We start from the raw sequence: 4,909 nt of genomic DNA on the forward strand, positions 1-4,909 counted from the left end.
TTCGCACCAAGAGATTTCATTCTTCCCCTTTCTCCGTCCTTCGTAAATTCAACCTTTTGTAAGGGAGTGTCAAACTGCAGCTGTCAATAATTATCTAACCCTGTATTATTGAATCATGAAAGTGCCCTATAAAAACACTTTCTGCAGCAGAGAAACGTCTTATTTTCCTTTTTTATGTCACAAAAGGACCCGGTTTCCCTTAGCCTAATAGCAGTTCGTGCTGCGACAATTCTGTCTGCAATATCCGCAGGCGCCGTGTTCAACATATGTACGTATGTTAAGCGCCAGTGTAGGTGTGCTTCCTAATGCTCCGATAATTCCCGTTTTACAAGTGTAGCCTTCTCTAGTGAGTTCCACCAGACAAGGGCTCCTTGAAACAATATAGGCATAAATATGGTTTCCTAGAGCTAATGAATTAATTTTAATTTTACCAATAGCTCCCCAGCAGCAGTACCAGGCAACCGACACCTTTTCTACCCTTTCGTCAATGTTAGGCTTCCACGACAGCCACCGTTGATCGCCCACCTAGTTGCCCTGGTTCAGGTATCCTTAAGCCAGATCGTAGGGTGTATAGAAATCGTCCCTCAACCTAAAGGTCCACATCATCTACATATACGATCTCCCGACAGCCCACTTTTTGAAGTTCCTCTAAAGGTCATTTACAACCGCAGTCCAGAGCTCCTACTGACTCTGCACTATGTGCAGACGCTCACCCACTCCGCCACGACAGTTCTGCCACGAAGCAAGCTGTAGATAAGCCTGGTTGGTTGATTTCAACCCCTAGGTTATGAATACACTTGATTATTGCCTCTGGAGTGACATTGTTGAATGCCGTTAGATATCGAAGAAGGATCGGATCGTACTGCATAATCTTCATGTGTGAAGGCTTCCTCTGACCACATTACCAATGTGTTCAGGGCGGTATTCACCGACGTTTTCTTGCAATAAGCATATTGAGCTCTTGAAAGACAGTCACGAGGAATCGCGTTTCATATGTACAGGTCTATCAGTCCCTATAGCAACTTTAGCGAAAGAGTTTTTAGCAAAAACGAAGAGACTGATAGGCCTAAAATCTCTAGGGGAATGAGAGCCTTTTCCGGCCATGTGACGATCGTCCAGAAGATCGGAGAAGTACGGACCTGGAGGAGAGATTCTGCAACCAGTAAGCGACAATTTTCGAATCGCTGTCACACTTTTTGACGCAAAAACATTTATATCATGCGTCAAAAAGTGCAATAGCGATCTGAAAATTGTCGCTTACTAGTTACAGAATCTCGCTCCTGCAGTACGAAATATCGCAAAGAAGTACATTTGACTGCACTTCGAAGTACGAAGTACAAGAGCGAAAAAAGAAGTACTGTACTTCCGAAAGAAGTACGGTTGGTCACATTAGTTATACCGGGAAGAAGTCCTTGCGGCTCGATGGTGAATCGTCCTTGAATCTCTATAGTATAGTTGGTGAGTATCATTGGTCCACTTTCTGATTAGTCGCCGAAAAGGAAGGACCGCAATGGTTATGTTGGTTGATTTAACGGGGGTACTTTGACTTGGATCCCTGATGCCTCCGAATTGACGATTTTTGGCAAAAACTCGAAGTTATGAATTTAATATATACAGGGACCTACTCAAATACATAAAAAATATTCATTTAAATCGTTTCGGTCGTTGAGGAGGAGTTCACCCACTAGAATAAGTCTTTTACTTACCGACACTCTTCGGAATTTTTTTCCATACAAAAAAACTATCACGCATTCGCTATACAGAGAAAATGCGCAGCATCATCAGCGAAAAAGTTCTCAAAAATTAACGGTAACTTATAGACTTTTAAAACTTACACTTTATGAATCTGAAATTGAGCGAACTACAAAACTGCATACTCAAAATTAGGTACCATTTGATGAAAAATGAACTATATTTTTATAAAAAATTTAAAAAAAAAATTTTTGTTTTGAAAAAGAAAAAACACTGTATTCTGGGTGTATATATTTAAAGATAGGTAAAGGTTTCAATATGTTTGGAAAGCGCCACGCCCCTTTTTCCAGTAGCCCAAAAATCTCTATACCAATTTCCAGAACACGACCACAAATATGTACTTCCAGAGAAATGCGGTATGAAAAATTCGATACGTATGGCTGATCTTTTAATATATCGAAAGTCTGCAGTAGGTGACTAAAATTTCAAAAATATCGCTACAGCCGTTCGCGAGATAACCTCTTATTAAAAGAAGGAGCTTCTCTTTACATAATTAGTGTAGGTACCACAGGGCAACACCGAATTTGATGCGGAAAATGTTAAAGCTGATTTTGGTAGACTTTTTGGTGCTGATTACAAATCCATAAGTATAAAGTTTCCACTAGCTCCACATTTTGAGAAAAACGTGGTGAAAGTGCAAGCAAGGAAACAAAAGGTGATGGAACCTTCCTTTAAGGCTTAAATTAAAGCTAGAACTACAGGCTACTATCCCTGAAAATACTACTCCTGCACCTTGCCCTGATGTTCACATATACTCAATTACTTTTGATCGTCCAATAATAAAAAAAAAACTGGAAAATTATGCAACTGACAAAAAATTGTGCAAAAATCAGTGTTAGTTTTTCAATAAATAACTATAGGTGACCTTAGGGTCAAGGTACAGGAATGGTATTTTTAGGGATTGAAATCAGAAGGCCAAGCCTTAATTTAAGCCTAAGTGGAAGGTTCTACCACCTTATGCTTAATTGCAGGGATAGTAGTCGAGATTTTTAGCTTTAGTCTAAGCCTAAGTGGAAGGTTCTACCACCCTTTGTTTCTTTGCTAGAGCCTATCAAATATTGCAAAAAACGCGACTTTTTTACACTTTGACCTCGTTTTTTTAAAATTTTGAGTTGATGGAAACGTACGGATTCGTGATCAGCACAAACAAAAAATTGTCAAAAATATATATTGTCAACATTTGCTGCATCAAATTTTTTTTCATTTGGTTTTGGCCTGTGTAATAAGTATTGTTAATTAGCCAATACCCCCATAACCCTGCGCCTTCAAACACGNAACAAAAAATTGTCAAAAATATATATGTCAACATTTGCTGCATCAAATTTTTATTTTGGCCTGTGTATAAGTATTGTTAATTAGAAATTACCCGCATGTTTGCGGCGCCTTCAAACACCTTTCGAACTGTAAAACAATGACTCAATTCTATTCTACGCATATCTATAATACGGGTATCGAATTTCAAGCAAATCGGACCTTAAATAAGATTTTTGGAATAGATCGGTATCTGGTCCATCTATTAGAAAAAATATCCTATATGTTAACTCAGGCAATAAGCTACCTACGTACCAAATTTCAAGCAAATCGGATCATAAATAACAATTTTTCGAATAGATCGGTTCTGGTGTACCNATACCAATTTCCAGAACACGACCACAAATATGTACTTCCAGAGAAATGCGGTATGAAAAATTCGATACGTATGGCTGATCTTTTAATATATCGAAAGTCTGCAGTAGGTGACTAAAATTTCAAAAATATCGCTACAGCCGTTCGCGAGATAACCTCTTATTAAAAGAAGGAGCTTCTCTTTACATAATTAGTGTAGGTACCACAGGGCAACACCGAATTTGATGCGGAAAATGTTAAAGCTGATTTTGGTAGACTTTTTGGTGCTGATTACAAATCCATAAGTATAAAGTTTCCACTAGCTCCACATTTTGAGAAAAACGTGGTGAAAGTGCAAGCAAGGAAACAAAAGGTGATGGAACCTTCCTTTAAGGCTTAAATTAAAGCTAGAACTACAGGCTACTATCCCTGAAAATACTACTCCTGCACCTTGCCCTGATGTTCACATATACTCAATTACTTTTGATCGTCCAATAATAAAAAAAAAACTGGAAAATTATGCAACTGACAAAAAATTGTGCAAAAATCAGTGTTAGTTTTTCAATAAATAACTATAGGTGACCTTAGGGTCAAGGTACAGGAATGGTATTTTTAGGGATTGAAATCAGAAGGCCAAGCCTTAATTTAAGCCTAAGTGGAAGGTTCTACCACCTTATGCTTAATTGCAGGGATAGTAGTCGAGATTTTTAGCTTTAGTCTAAGCCTAAGTGGAAGGTTCTACCACCCTTTGTTTCTTTGCTAGAGCCTATCAAATATTGCAAAAAACGCGACTTTTTTACACTTTGACCTCGTTTTTTTAAAATTTTGAGTTGATGGAAACGTACGGATTCGTGATCAGCACAAACAAAAAATTGTCAAAAATATATATTGTCAACATTTGCTGCATCAAATTTTTTTTCATTTGGTTTTGGCCTGTGTAATAAGTATTGTTAATTAGCCAATACCCCCATAACCCTGCGCCTTCAAACACGTTTCGAACTGTAAAACAATGACTCAATTCTATTCTACGCATATCTATAATACGGGTATCGAATTTCAAGCAAATCGGACCTTAAATAAGATTTTTGGAATAGATCGGTATCTGGTCCATCTATTAGAAAAAATATCCTATATGTTAACTCAGGCAATAAGCTACCTACGTACCAAATTTCAAGCAAATCGGATCATAAATAACAATTTTTCGAATAGATCGGTTCTGGTGTACCACCATAAATAAGATTTTTCGAATAGATCGGTATCTGGTCCACCTATCAGAAGAAATATCCTATATGTTAACCCTGCCAGATTTCAAGCAAATCGGACCATAAATAAGATTTTTTCGAATAGAGCGGTCCCTGGCCCACTTAAAGGAGAAAATGTATCCTATATGCTTATCTAGGCAAAAGGCTACCTACGTACCAATTGTATTTTTTTAGCATAGTTCTGTCCTTGCGCTACCTATTAAAAAAAATTAAAACTTTGTGCACTCCTACTTCTAAACACCTTTCCAAAAAAGCAGCAACCATTCGAATCAGTTATGAAACATATGAGA

This window comes from Rhagoletis zephyria, unplaced genomic scaffold (assembly GCF_001687245.7).
Source record: "Rhagoletis zephyria isolate East Lansing unplaced genomic scaffold, Rhagoletis_zephyria_1.1 Rzeph_scaffold_03077, whole genome shotgun sequence".
In the NCBI taxonomy this organism is placed as follows: Eukaryota; Metazoa; Arthropoda; class Insecta; order Diptera; family Tephritidae; genus Rhagoletis; species Rhagoletis zephyria.